We start from the raw sequence: 16288 nt of genomic DNA on the forward strand, positions 1-16288 counted from the left end.
CATACAGTACAGTAATGGGGAAAGTTCCTGTTACCCATGTGTGGATAATAGCTCATTTGGCCATTAAAAAAAAAGTCATAATCAAAACATTAACCAGCCAACATATAGTGAACTAAAGTTCTTCTAACCCCTTCTAGGATGAAGGTCATCTTTGTCCTCCTCATCTTCCTCTTCTTCACTGGGCATCAACAGTAAAATAAAATAACTACTGGCCACTAACAACTTAATCACCTTAACGTTTATTAACCCCCTCCCACTACCCACTCAAGAGGCCTACCACCTTCCCCAGGCAACTACCCCACCCTCTACCCATTTATTGGCACAGTGGTACATCATGCTCATATAATATGGGCATGATTAGCCACAATGGCACTAAATGGACAACCTAAAACAAATACCAGCACCAAAAAGACAACACAAATAAAAAAAATAAAAAAACAATAAAACAATTGAGCAAAAAAACACAATAACAGAAATCAGCCAAAAAAAAGAATAAAAAAAACACAATTAAACAAATCAAGTATCAAAAAAACACAATGAAACAAATAAAGAATAAAAAAACACAATTACAAAAATCAATCAGCAAGAAAACATAAATAAAAAAACAAGAATATAAAAACACAATTAAACAAATCAAGAATAAAAAAAACAATAAAAAAGTAACAAAACAATACAATTAGAAAAACCAGGCATCAAGGAACATAATTAAAAAAAACAAGCTTCAAAAATTCTCTATGAAAAAAAATACAATAAATGTTTTTCTTACTTTTGACGTCATCACCATCTGATTCTGAGTCCATCAGCAACAGTAGGAACCTTTTGACACTTGACGCAATGCTCCTTAACAGCTGGTAAATCCATATTTTTCTTTATCTTCAGCTTTATCTCCATCTTCTTCTTTATCGTTATCTTCTGTCCATTGTAATCCATTTGGGGGCGGATGTTGTCTCGTTGGCTTCTTGGCATCAATGAGACAGGACAGGCCTTATCTAAGACCTGCGATGTCACATTTGAGTGTCAATTGCAACCCAGCCAATCTGATTGGCTGGAGTACCATGTGACAGTTCCCCCCCCCCTTTTTTTTTTAAAGGATGTGACGTCATCAAAAGGGAGGGAAGTCAGCCAATCAGGAAGGCTCTGCTTTCCTTCTTTTAAGATGACGTCAACAAAAACAAAATGGCTGCCATCACAATGTACTAGAACTAATCAGATTAGGAGATATACCATGTGAGGCACGTGACAACTTCCATTTTTCTTAAAGGATGTGACATCATTTTAAAGGGATGATGTCACATTCTTTTAAAAAAATGGCTGCCATCACATGATACTTCAACCAATCGGATTGGGGTCATCCTATAAATTGAAGTATCATGTAATTTCAGCCATTTTTAAATTAACGGCAGCGATAATCTGCCAAGATGGAATGATGGGTCCCTGCTCTATCTCCTCGGAACCGTCAAGAGCGAATTGCCTTGACAGCGCATCTGCCTTGATATTCTTGGATCCCGGACGACGAGATCACAAAGTTGAACAGAGAGAAGATAGCCCATCTACCTGGCGCGTCCCAAGTCTCTTTGCTCCTTCAATGTATTGGAGGTTCATGTGATCTGTAAGGATTGTTACGGAGAAGTTGACCCCTCAAGCAAATGTCTCCATTCTTATAGAGCCAGTTTCATGGTCAGAAGTTCCCGATTCCCAACATCATAATTTATTTCTGCGGCAGAATTGTTTTTGGAAAAGAAGGCACAGGGGTGGAGTTTCCCCTGAAAAGCTCTCTCTGAGAAATGATGGCTCCGGCTGCCAGAACAGATGCGTCTACTTCAAGCACTAAGGGTTTCATAGGATCTGAATTGATCTGCATTGATGCGGACGAAAAGGCGGACATGAGATTCTCGAAAGCTAGAAGAACTTCAGAGGGCCATATCTTAGGGTTTGCCCCTTTCTTAGTAAGAGATGTAATGGGTGCAACCACGTTGGAGAAGTTCCTGATAAAACGTTGGTAGTAGTTGGCGAACCCAAGACATCTTTGAGTTGGTTTAAGGCCTATCGGTAAAGGACAATCCAGTAATGCCAATACTTTCGCATGATCCATCTTAAACCCACAGGAAGAGATGAAATACCCAAGGAAGGAAATCTTCTTTTGTTCGAACTGACATTTCTCGAGTTTGAAACACGGCTCTCTGCTCGTGCTACATATACAGGTTTTCTGCGTGTCCCGACGGACACATAAAACCTCAATTATATGATCAGTCACAGGGATATTATTCTCATTAAAGGAATAGTTTATGTACTCACGTTAAGTCTCCTGGACACTGCAATATACTATCCCGTTGTGCATTTAGTACTGCTGGTACTAGAGATCTCTCTAACAGCAATCTACTGGCTACTTTTCTGTACATATAGGATCCCTGCAGCTACCTCATACGTTACCCTATGCTGTATACCTCTGTTATGCTTGTGCTTGTTAGTGGATCTATTAACCTCAGACTACCCAAGCCCATTAGAGTATACTCTCTCTGATACAAGGTTCCACTCCTAAGGTTACCTGAGGACACACGGCACTATAACACCGCAGACCTACCTGAGGTCACCTTAGGTCAAGCTATCAACAAGGGCATCATATGCTTTTTTACTACAATCCACGTTGAGAGGATTAAGCTGAGATCCATTTTTATCATTTGGTCTTATTATGGTATATTACTATACACATTCCTGGATACCATAATTATGTACCACATACTGTAAATCCAACCGTTATTATGCTTACACTCTGGTTTATACAGCGATTTGCTTTAGTGACTTAGTTTGGACATTTACCTATGGGAATTCCCTGTAACGATTCTTTTCACCCACAGATCCTTTTGCAAGGACTGTTGTCTAGTGTGTTATTAGGATTATCCTACTGGACACTATCATTGAGGATCCTGAGCCTATACGGCTATCAGTATCTGTATCTGAATATACCTTCAGTTCGTCATTTAATACCCTTTATTTTATTTGGTTGCTGATCAATAAAGATTATTTTTAATTACTACATAAACCACCAGAGAGTGAGCCTGAGTGCTACATTTGGGTTCTTTCTCTACCTTTTTCATATTTCTCGAGCTTGGCAAAGAGGGATTGATCACGAAGTCTTTGGAGGACTAGTCTAACCTGTGTCAGATGTTCGGACAAAGATTTGGAAAAAATAAGGATATCGTCCAGATACACTATGAGAAATTGATTAAGTAAATCCCGGAAGATCTCATTGATAATATTTTTAAATACGGCCGGTGCGTTTCATAGGCTTAATGGCATGACTAGATATTCGTAATGGCCGCCAAAGGTATTAAAAGCTGTCTTCCACTCATCACACTCTCTGATCCAAATTAAATTGTAAGTTCTTCGGAGATCTAGTTTGGTGAAGACCGTGGCCTTGCGTAAGCGGTCGAACAGTTCAAGAATGAGGGGTAGAGGATATCAATTTTTTACAGTGATTTTATTTAGGCCTCTGTAATTGATACATAGCCTGAGAGAACCATCTTTTTTGGAAACAAAGAAGAAACCTGCACCAGCGGGAGAGCTTGATTTGCGGATAAACCCACGCAGCTGGTTCTCAGAAATGTATTCCCGCATAGCCTCAGTTCTGGTTACGAAAGGGGGTAAGTGCAGCCTCTACGGGGGATGGCCCCTGGGAGCAGGTCGATTGCACAATCATAAAGTTGGTGTGGCGGTAACTCCTCTGCCTGTTTTTTGTCGATTACATCGGCAACGTCCTGGTAAGAAACTGGCATGTATGACGAGGAAGTCTCTGTAGGTAGCCGGACCTCGAAGATAGTGCGAGACACTGGGAGAAAGGATCCATGGCAATGTTGTTCCCAGCCTGTAACTTGATTGGTTGTCCAATTGATCTTAGGGTTGTGGTGCAGTAACCATGGGTTCTTGGACCACTGGAGCTGAGGGAGAGCAAATTACATAGAATAACAGTGTCTCTTTGTGAAGTGCTCCAACCGTAACCAGCAAAGGCTTAGTTTCAAGGGTGATGGTCCTAGGTATTAAAGGTCTTCCACCAATGGTCACTACCATTAACAGAATCTCCCTAGTACGAAGAGGAAGGCAGTGGAATTCCGCAAATGCATGGTCAATTAAATTCCCTGCGGCCCCTGAAACCAGAAACGCCTGAGCTAAAATGGAGGCTGGTCGCCAGGAGAGTGAAACCGGCAGGAGCAGCCATGAAGGTTGTGACAGAGAAGAAGTAGATTAAATTCCCAGAGAATTTTCCTCTATCTTCGCTGGGCACTGGAGTGTTATGATTTAGGACAATTTCGGACAAGATGACCTTTGAGTCCAAAGTACAGACACAGCCCCCTGACACGTCTCCTAGTTCTCTCCTGCAGCTACATTGGTATCACATAATTGCATTGGTTCCTCCTCTGAGAGAGGTGTAGTGGGAGGAGTTTGAAAGTGGGGGGCAATCCAAATTATTGGGGTTTTTGAGGGGCGGTCTCTCGCGATCTGTCATTCTCGCATCTGGAGATCCATTCGGATACAGAGGCAATTAATTCCTCCAGGTCCTTGGGGGTGTCCCGGCAAGTCAGTTCGTCCTTTAAAACACTCAGAAAGGCCCTGCCAAAATGCTGCCAGCAGAGCTTCATTGTTGCAGCCCGTCTCCGCAGCATGGGTATGGAATTCAATGGCATACTGGCCCACAATGCAGGTTCCTTGCCAGATTCGAAGGAGCGCAGCAGAAGCAGAGGACCCGTGACCGGGAGCATAAAAAACTCTTTTGAAAGCTTGGAAAAAGTCAGTGGCGTTGTCACAGTGGGGATTCCTTTTCCCAGAGAGGAGAGGCCCAGGCCAAAGCCTTGTCTGTCAGTGGGGACATGACGTATGCTACCTGGGATCGAACTGGATCGAACACTGATTCAAAAATCCTCTAACGGTCATAGGGTCCCCTCCATAATGTAGAGGCGTCAGGATTCGTGGCTCCCTGGGCGTAGGGGATGACAGAGCTGGCACTGGAGGCGCTGCCAGCAATAGCGGTGCAGGGGTAGAACCCACCTGAAATGTATACAGCCGGATGATAGTGTCCTGAAGTCGGCGAAAAATGAGTGGCAGCTGTTGGTTTTGCTGGGCGAGGCATGTCTCATGATCTCCAAGTAGTTGCCCTTGGAGAGACACGGCTTGTGCTACCTCAGCGGGGTCCATGTTTGGCCGAGCAAAATGTGACAGTGCTCGTCTCAAATCAGGAGGCGGACCCGCAGGGCTGAGGTAGGGATGTTAATAAACTGACCAGAGCCCAGGGACAGAGTCCTGTAAGAGTATTCGTGGTCCGTAAGCAGGCAGGGGTCAGGGCTGGCGGCAGAGTTGCAAAGTCCAGGAGAGAGGCAGAGGTCAGGGAAGGCAGAATGCAGCAAGGTTGGGGTCACGGTCCAGGGTCAGAAACAGGGCAATCAAAATAGGCAAAAGGGTAAAGCGTGACTGCAATAACCAACAAGAGCTGCAAACGTATGAACTTTGCTCGGCGACTCCCACCAGGAACTGCAGCTTTATGTAGCAGGCTGCCAGTACACAAAAGGGCCAGTTTGAGAAGAAAGGACAGGAAGTCTGGAAAACCTGAACTGGTAACAAAACCCGGCACGGATCGTGCAGAATCCTTACAGGCTTAATGTGTTGGAAGGTTCTTAAGGGATGAAATAGTATGTGAGAGGCATTCCAGATGTCCATTTTATATGTTTAATTACATTTTAGTTTCCTAGTGGATCTTTTCTATGTTGTCTTTTCCCCCTTTTTCTTTGAATTATTGTTGAGGATATCCCAGTGATCTGCAAACTTTTTCCTGTCATCAAGTTGTACCCTTTTTTAAGTTACATCATATTATCAGACACGGTTGGTGTGTGGGTGTGCACTAGGTGCTATTAGTAACGGGGTTTAATATTTGAGTGATACCTCTTGCAGTAAGGAAGCTCACCTAATTCCTGCACAAATGATTAATGGGATCATTTTATAATAACATCTTTTTCTAAAAGTGATCTATTGTTGGTATCCACATCTGGTTCTAATTATTCTCTCACGGAGGTGTTATTGTTCATTGTTAATTGCAACATATGTTATTATATACTGTTTTAAAAAAAATATATTTTCTTCTTGTACATCTGCACTGAGCACGGAGTGAAGACCAGCGCCGAGGAGGACTAAACAGTATTTAGGTTTCCATTAGTTCCTTATAAAAGTAAGTGTATGTGCAAATTATAAGCGGTTGCAACATATTAACTGTTTAGTGACAGTACTTTGAAGGTCAGACCAGTACTGTTAGCATGAGCTTATAATAAAGTGCTGTCTCCTCAAAAATTACCAACTTTAAAAGTGAGGAAATTATGAATTACTACCTCCTCTGTCCGTGATGGGATAAAGCACTTAACCTACTGTATGTTCTCTTAGCTATTTTTTACATTTTATATTTTTAGATATTTTTTTGCTATACATTATTTGATAATAGCAATATAAGCATAATATAGTAAGCCATACCATGCTTTAGCCATAAAACATTTTACGGCTCACATCTTGTGGAGCTATACCAAAGATATGCCAAAAATAACTTACAGGCCTTTAATAAAAAGGTTTTAACCAGAAGTATGGACACAAAAATCCAAGTGGGGTAGAGACCCTCAATTGGACAAGAAACCAAAAATTGCACTCTATGAGAATAAAACACTTAATGCTGTTGGTACAATTTTCTATTGTATACCTTGTCAGGACTTTGGCTGACTATACCTCATTGCCCACCACCAGATACTCTCTGAAGGGACATACCTTATAAGCTTTAGCATTGGCTTTCCCTATATGTGAATTATACCTGATGAGTGAGAGAGAATATTCTCTATTCTGCCCACCATTTACCATATTTTCAAACACACCCTTTTTTATACCCCACACTCCCTGATATTGCTCCCTCATGTATTTAATAAATTCTTTTTTGTTTTGCGTCGTGTAGCACTTTTGGCTATCAGCCTGGGATATATTGTTTAGTCCCATTAAGTGTTTTATTCTCATAGAGTGCAATTTTGGGTTTCTTGTCCAATTGAGGGTCTCTACCCCACTTGGATTTTTGTGTCCATGCTAACTCTACCCTATGCACCATGAGATAAGAATATTTTAATTAGAATAATTAGGAGAGCAATAAGCATTGTGTGTCTCATAGTTTAACCAGAAGTATTCTAAAGTCATAGACATGGTACTTATAATGCCAGCCCCATTTAATACATCTGTGACTTACAGTAAATGTGCGACTCCCAGGCATATATATAATATATGCACCCCACATTCTGACAGGAGAGATTGGGAGAGGAGACTTGTTTGCAGTAAACATGACGGTTTGATTCTTCAACTATACTACTTGAATACTCCTGTGTACTCTGGACTTTGCCCTTTTGAGCTTTCATTGTGTATTGATTATACTTGTGATTTGATTACTGGGTGCTGCTCTGGTGGTCGAGGTGACAGGGTCAAGGGAAGTACCTTATGGTCCATACGGACCTGAGGGAACGTGCCTGAGGAAGGGGTCTTTCCCCGAAACGTTGCCCCCTTTATTACCCTCCCCCATCACTTGTGTATACCCCCCCACTCTCCTTGTCTTTTGTCTACCCCACTCCCTGTCCCTGTGTTCCTTTACCCTTACCACCGTGGTTGTATGGTCCATTATATACCCGCTTGTGCCATCATCACTCCAAGTGTAGTTATATTATCTTGTGCTTGCATTAAATTGTTTATTCTTTTGGCATTAATCCAGTTTTGAACATTTTTTCTCCTAGTCAGTGAGTGCTGGAACGCTAGTTAATTTTTCACTAGGGGAATCCTGTGTTAGCAGAGCCGCATCCTTGGTCCCATGATGCAGGGTCTGCAAAATTCCCCTCATGCCTTACAGTTGGTGGTCATGTGCTGTCTCATCCGAGGATTGCAACATGAGCGTCTGTCTGACGGCACAGTGACACGGGTTGTTGGTCTCTAAGGGGGAAGAGTCCCTATCTAGGGCCTTCCATACAATACTGTGCTCAAACAGTGACCAGGAGCCTAACTGTGGCCTTGGGGCAATGTTCTGGCTTAGTCCAGGGGTATACATTTCTTTAGGCAGGCATTTGAATTGGCTTAAAAAAGTAGTGATAATTCCAAAAACGTTCCGTTTATTTAACAATGTGGAACAGCTATTCAAACCCTACTTAAGAACGTTTAAAACAATGTACAGTATGTAGTTAGTAAAGCAGAATGAGAACAATACCATCTTAAATAAATGTTTCCTTAAATAAAAAGTTAAACTAATAGTTTGTAAGTAAACATGTAATGGTACTATGAGGTTGTAAATAAAAAAGTAGTGGTGCTCCATACACTTGGCACCATTATATTTTGATCTCCGCTTTCATACACTGGCACATTTCATGGATTCAAATGCTCAATTTAACAACCATTGTTGTTAATTTTATCATAAACTATTTCAAGAACGTAAAGTTTACATACTGTATTTGAGCTAAATTATTACTTGTGAGTGATGGTGGCAAATATTTTACTAATTTTTCTAAAAAAGTAAATGTGTTGTTTGAAATGGTTTTTTTTCAGTAACAGTGCATGTGTATGTTAAAAGCACTGGTAAAACTTATTAGCAAGGTTAGATGTACTGCATTGCTAATTTGGAGGCGCTTACAGACAGATGCATCCTCAAAATGATTAATTCAACAGTATTTGCATTGATAATGAAACTATGATAACATTGTTCATCTGTTTCTTCATCCTTTTAAAATATGACAGATATAGTAATTGGTGCAATGGAAAATAAACCCAGAATATAGTATTACCACTAGTATAAATGGTATAGAATTGTTTCCAGGACTTACTATTCTTGCTTACTTTCATTGGCGCCTTTCATCTGGCTGTAGGTATTTTTAACATTGCATCTAAGGGCGTTTCTAGGGAGAAAATGAAGAAATGGAAAATGTAACCACTTACTATGTGCAAAAAGTATTCAAATTCTCTAATTCCCAGAAAATTGTTCAAAGGCTGGAATATTACAATGGAGAGGGTTATTTAAAGCACTAAGTGTACCAAAGGTTTTCAAGCATAATACAATTTGTGCAAAATCAAAATGTCATTGGGGTAGTAAAGATTATGAAAACGGACATGTGTATTACTATCTATAAAAGGAATTCCCAGGATTGAAAAAAGGTACAAAAATCTAAACTGATTGTTAGGCCCAGGAATTAGGGTTTTGTCTCTCAAACAAAAATAGCTACTGCTGAGACAGTAGCTCATAGGAACATCAGGTTTCTTTTTCCACAGGAATAAGTTGATGGATATGTTTTTAAAGATGCCGTCCATCGTACGACTGAAATGAACCAATGGCAGTGGCATGTTTAAGGATTTAAATCTAGAAGATTTAAACCTTTGTCTACAAAAATCATACAGCTATTGGTATTTTAAATGTTTTCAAAGTAAGTTTGTAAGCATGTTAAACTGAAACACGGCTGAGGTTTGATTTCATCTAGCTACTACCTTCTGTGTGATATCACATTGTGCTGAGCAATTGTTTTTAAATGCCTTTCTCCTCCCTCCTTATCTTTATTGACTAAGGCTTGGCCCCCACTGGCCACTGCAGCGCTCGCTATGGCGGGCGCTGCGGGGACAAGAGTCGCCTCTCAATGGGGCCGGGCCAGCTGTGAGGGGGGGGGGCCACCACGCTGCGTGGTGCGTTTTTCAGACTCACATTAAAATTGTGATTAGAACTAGCGATAGAGCGCTAGGCCACGCCCCCGGGCGGTTCAGCCAATGAGGATGAACCTGCCCGGTGACGACATGGCCACGCCCCAGTCACTCCCCCATGAGAGGGGCATGCAAGAGTTTAAGTAAAAAAAATAATTGATAAGCACTCCCCCAGTCAGAGGCCCAATCAAAATGAAATTTTCCGTTTTCAAAGAACACAACAGCCAAATGCTTGCTTTAAGTATAATTACATTTGCTAAAGGAAGACAATTATTATTAAGTTGTTTTTAATGTCTTGTTTTTTTAAAGTAAAAGCAATCGCACCTGTAAAAAAAAAAAGAATCAGCAGATAACCTAATTAAAAGAAAATGGCAGAGAGACACAAGAGTAAGCACGTTCAGTGATGCTCTCCCACAACAGACCAGTAGAGATCAAATATACTAAAGCCACTCTCTCGTTCGAAAAAAGGGGGGTCATTTTTTGGCCATATTTGCAAAGTCGTGTGAAAAGTTTGCACATTTCTACAGACTAGGAAGGACTAATTGTATTATTATAAATGTATCTACATATTCATTGGTGCAGCAAATGAAAAACATGCCCTAGTAAGCGGGCTGCCTCATTGAGAATTTGTATATGTTTGTACTTTATGTTGATTTGCACTAATTTTGTGCCTACATTTTAAAAGTTTTTTTTTCTTCTGATATTAAGAATAATGTTTAATGTTTGTTCAACTTCTATTTGTGATTATGATTTCTCTTGTGTTTAGAGATGTGCAAACTTTTTGCATAAGGTCACCAGGCATTAAGTAAATGTGCATTGCAATTTCTTTTAATATGCCAATTTGCAAAATTCTCTAAAATAACTACATTTGTTAATGCTGAAGCTTAGTGAAACATTTAGCAAGAAATCGAATGTGGGAAAAAAATGCTAAAAATGTAATTAATGCATTTTTGACAGTATTGCACATATCGTCTATGTTATATCTTGCTTGGATGATGCCAAGAAATATACATCACCGTTGTCTACAATGCCTCAAGGAGTTAATGTTATTAGCATTAGAGGCATACGCATTTTTGTTTTTAATTTCAACAAATCAGCATTTTAGGAAAATTGTTCGTTAAGATAAACATGCAAAAATGTTAGTTATTTCTCGCAAAAGTTCACAATTTACACTCAAAGCAAATATGAATATATTCTTCAGCTAGTTCAGGGGGTTTGAAGGCCAGTTTTTTTTTTATCATCTTCATCCTAACACTGTACAGTGGAATACGCAATCAGGGCAGGTGCACGGATATTTGGTGCCCTAGGGGAACCTTCAACTTGTGCCCCTCCCAAACACACAATTCACATTCTGATAATTTTTTATTATCTAAGTGAAAATTTGTAATGTTATACATGTAACGGTGTTTCCCCCACCCAATCTCACATAGGGTCTCCTGATGGAACTAACTCTCTGGTTACATGGTTCTGGTTGGTGCATACCTGCTGGTAACAGGGGCCCCCGAGTATCCCGCGATGTCATGGGGGATAACAGGACAGGCTTCTGGGGCTGTGCCCGAATTCTTCTTAATGGTGCAGCGCCTCCATCTTGTGCAGTCCCCAGTTGTGTGGGGTGGAGTATCTGCAAAAGAGTTGTCTCCCTCTCCTCCCAATATACTCCACTCTCAGGCAGGAGATAAAAGCAAAGGGGTTCTTTATTGTCCTTCTGTTTTAGCAGTAGTCTTTAATTCAGCACACAGCACATAAGGATGTTCACCACCAGGATGTTCCTAGACACCACTCCCAGTCAGAGATAGGAGCTGTTCCTTACTCTTCCCTTACTCCTTTTTGTGGAGCAAGAGAAATATCTCTCCACGCTCCCCTAAGGGAGAGCCTTCAGTTTACCAGAGCCCTGGCAGCTTACTCAGATCCAATCATCCTCTCTCAAAGCTGGAAAGGAACACACTAAAACAGGAAATGGTAATTCCTTTAGTACAGATCCAGTAGTCCCAGCCCTGTGCCCTTGACCGACACAAGGCATGAGCACTACCTTCTCTGACCAATGAATCACAGTGGTTGGGGCAAACCCATTTTAATTCCTGACAAACCTGCCCTTACCAGGGATTATTGCAGAGAAGGACAGAATAATAGCCCAAACATACCAGGGCTATATACAGTACCTAATAGATTTTTTGTAACATTCATACACACTCCCCTCTCTCTGTAATTCTCTTCCCCCTCTCTCTGTCATTCTCACCCCCTTCTCTCTGTCATTCTCTCCCCCTCTCTGTCATCCCCGCCCCACCCTGTTTGTCATTCTCCCTCCCCCTGATACACAAACACGCACAGGACAGCCAGAAAAGACACACACACTGATTGGCTAATAGCACTTTTACAAATTCCGGTGTGGGGCTGTTGGTACAGGGGGTGGGTGAAGGTGGTAGTTGCCCCAGGATGGTGTTTAGGCCTGGCTGGAGGGTAATGTGAGGGAATTAACCCTTTCATTACCTTAGCGGTTGTAATCACTAAGGGAATGAAGGGGTTAACTTCTACTGCCACTCTCCCGCAATGCCTAATCACCCATGCTGGGAAAACTACAAGCTTGACCCACCCGGTGTACCAACCACAAAGCAGTGCCTGCTATATAACCCCTTCATTACCGCTAACGTAATGAAACTGGCTGTAATTTTATTTTTACTGCATAGGATTGAATCTGGGTGTTGCTGGAGCTGAAATAAATAGGTGGGTCAGCTCTGGAGGCCCCTGGGGATCCCCAGAGAATCACAGGGATCCCAGGAGACCTGCGGAGACCTCCGGTCAATCCTATGCAGTAAAAGTAAAAGAAACTCCTTTTTATGCATATCGCAATTATGATCTTGTCACCCTTTAGCTGGCGAGAAAAGAATGCAAGTTTTTATAGTACTGTATGCATCTGAGTTTAGTGAATAGCAGTTGCTTGCAAAAATGCGAGTTTGGGCATTTTTTCAGCTCCCGCACGGGTTGTTACAGCTAAAGTGTTATACCTCGTTAAAAATCCATTTTAGTGCGATATTGCCCTGTTATCAGAGCCTTGTAAATATCTACACATGCAATATCACTCTAAAAGGGCATTTAGCTGCATTAATGCACTTCTCGAAGTTTAGTGAATAAGCCCCTAAGTTTCATATCTTGGGGAAAAATATACACATCTCTAATCAGTCACAAAACCACTTTTGATTGCATTTGTTTAAGTAAACAACAGCTTTTTAACGATGTTAGACTATTATGGCGATATGCAAAGACGAATCTTTTATTCATGGGAAACAAGTCAAACATCAGACATCTTTTCTAACCATGCAATGTATTGAAAATCAGTATTCTGGTTCCATAGTCATTTTGTGTGCTTAGTGAGCTCTAGGAAGTCTATGTACAGTATAAAACACAGAGTATTTTGTTATGAGCAGAATTCTGTCATATAAAGTATTCACTAAACTTTGATAAGTGCCTTAAGGCAGGGGTGCAGAAATCGGGGGGCTCAATATTTTTCAAGGGGGCAAAACGGTTGCACAGGCCCTGCGCTCTTCCAGAAGGCATATAAATTAAAGGACTGGGGATCGACTGAGGCCTCTGCAACTATCCTTACCTCGTCTTCGGTGACACTTTGCCATAGCAATACGGCATCAAATGACGCCGCGGGTCACGTGACGTAATTTGATGCCGGAGGCAAGGTAAGGGAGAGGGGGGGGGGGGGTGCGAGCCATGAGTGAAGCAGGCACAGCGGGGAAAGGTTGCACACTCATTCCTTAACGCTTGTTAAGTGCACTTTTCAAGCGATATTACATGTGCAACTAGTCATAAAGCTGCGATTACATAGCAAAATCGAGGTGGGCGAAGCTTGAAGTTGCAGGGTGGCTGGTTAGGACTTGCGGGAGGAGTTATCCCCTTCATTACCTCACAACTAAGGTAATAAAGGGGTTAAATACCCCCCCACCCACTCCAATACAACGTTAAATAAAATACAAGCCATCTTTTTCTTATAATTTTATGTCTTCATCCATCGAATCTGACTCCAACACCAGCAACAGCAGCAGCAACTCCTGGTCCACGACGCAATGCTCCTCCACAGCCACGGCCCATAGGTAAAATCTTTAATTATTTTCTTTTTTGTTTTCTTTTTTCTTCCAGAGAAGGCTGCCCCTCTTGTGAGTATAACCATTAATGGGCCTCTGGACCTGGTATATATGACTTCCCTGTCTTTGGAGCCAGACACTAAAAATACTGAACATTTCACTGGGCAGTGACCAAGCTTTCCCGACCAAGGATCAGCGACCAACAACCATACTATTAAGGGCAAAGTATTTTGTACATCATGGGTTACATGCCAGACTTCATTATGATCTGAGAAGGGATTTTGAGAGTCGTCTTATGAAAGGACTACTAGCTTTATGTGGTATTAAGAAGTTCATGATGATGCCCTACCACCCAGAATGGAACACTCAACTGGAAAGGTTCAACAGAACATTATGGAATATGTTGGGTACCCTAGATTTGAGGAAGATGGGCAAATGTAGTCAAAATGTACAACACTTAGTACATGCCTAAAATTGTAGCCACAGGGTACACCTTATGTTTGGACGTGAAGCCAGGTTGCGCTTAGACTGTTATGCCACATATCAAACATTTTTAAACTATAGTAAAACTGAGCCTCAACAAACCACACCTCCAATAAAGTGTGATTGCCATGGGGCCCCTGTTGACTGCTAGAGCCAAGTTGGATGCTGAAGCTGATTAATTTATCCCTCTATATCCATCTCTAGTTGTGGATTGGTTGAGAATGGCCAAACTACTGAAGTTGTTGAGAAGGAACACTGGGTAGAAGAAGCAGAGCCACGGCCGTACCTAGAGGCAGAGTACGATGAAGGACTGATAGATGTACAAGTAGAACCACCCATAAGATTGACGTATGTATCCCCTGGGGTATCAACTGAAGTACCAGTGATTAGTGTAGCTAAATGCGTGATCCCCACAATGTGTGATCCATGCGAACCCTTGAAGTCTGGTACCTGGTGGTATACGAATGACTAACTTTGTGTAAATTGTAAGTATGTATCTTCACATGCGTCTGTGCTTGTATTGTATGTGCCTAGATAGGTATCAGGTGTTAGATTGAAATGTGTATATATATATATAGACAAAACACATAAAATCACAGCGCCTATTGATAGGTGTTGGAAATGGGTGAATAATAGGATGAGGGAGAAGTATAGTAGCTGATAATGATAATATTACTCAACCTAGACAAACAAACAACAAACAAACAAACAACATATATATCAACAAGAAAAGAGGAAGTGGCTAAGGAATGGGAAACACTGGGAAAAAACACAAGAAAAAAAAAAAAGAGCAAACATTGGAAAAATATAAAATAAAACCTGAAAGGATAATAAAAACACTGGAACACCCGAGCAGCTATCCACAGGAAACAATCACCTTCCACGATTCTTCTATAAAATAAAAGGGGACAGCGCGGGCTCCATAGTGTAAAATAGTACAGGTTTATTAATCACGAGCTAAAATAAAAAAACTCACAGCAATGAGATAGGACATGCGCATCAAACAAGAACACCAATGGTCATGCTGTTAGTCAGCAACAGTAGTCTCGCGGCTGCAGCGTGTAAATTTTTCTCTGTGCCACCGGGTGTCTCCGTCATGATGTGCGTCCACTTCAGCGCCCCCCCCCCTGGCTAAGACAGCTCACGCTCCTTTCGTTCTGCAGCACCACAGTTCCCTTCCAGTCCAGCAATTGCTCAATTAGCTAAACACCTTGTGCTTGTGGATGGCACCCTTACACGTTTCGTCGCGAGTGTACCAGCGACTTCATCAGACTCCATCCTCCATAAATCTTTGTTATTTATCTCTAATCTCTAAATTACTCTAATAAAAATGCATACTTTAAAAATACTTTTTAGTCATTCCAAGTTTTTATGAGAATAAAGGGTTTGTTGCATTGCATTTAGATGAAAGGCACACTAGCACTATCATTACTGCTGAGTACAACACTATCACAAAACTCTTGCGGCAGTGTAACAGTTGTGGTCGCAGGATTTACACTTGGTTTTATGTGGCACCGAAAACAGTAAGTCTGGCTACATTTGTAGACCAAGGAACTGCCGTGTTGCCAATTTGGTGATTTTATTTATGGCTCAGGAAGTTCCATCGATGGCAGTAAAATCCAAAGGCCAAAAAAATGCTACGGTATATTTTTAAGGTGCAAGTAATCAATGTGGTACCACTAAAAATAACAATTTTTTTTAAAAATATCGGGACAGGAATCCAAATAAGTGAATACCACAATTTTACTCATTTTTATGCCAGTCATCAACCTGGATATTTATCCATACCTGGCTAATGACAAAAAGGATTGGATTCCAGACCCTTTCGCATTTGACTATTTCGAGTCAGAATTCTTCAAATCTGTGATATCCATGTTCCTCTTGCAGAGTCTGAGTCTATGATGCCCATCTTCCCTTTTCTACTTACCAATTATAAATTGTACAGACGGTCTGCACTATGTCCAGTTGTATTTTTTATTAAGGTCCTCGGG

The sequence above is a fragment of the Ascaphus truei genome, chromosome 4 (assembly GCF_040206685.1).
Source record: "Ascaphus truei isolate aAscTru1 chromosome 4, aAscTru1.hap1, whole genome shotgun sequence".
NCBI classification, from domain to species: domain Eukaryota; kingdom Metazoa; phylum Chordata; class Amphibia; order Anura; family Ascaphidae; genus Ascaphus; species Ascaphus truei.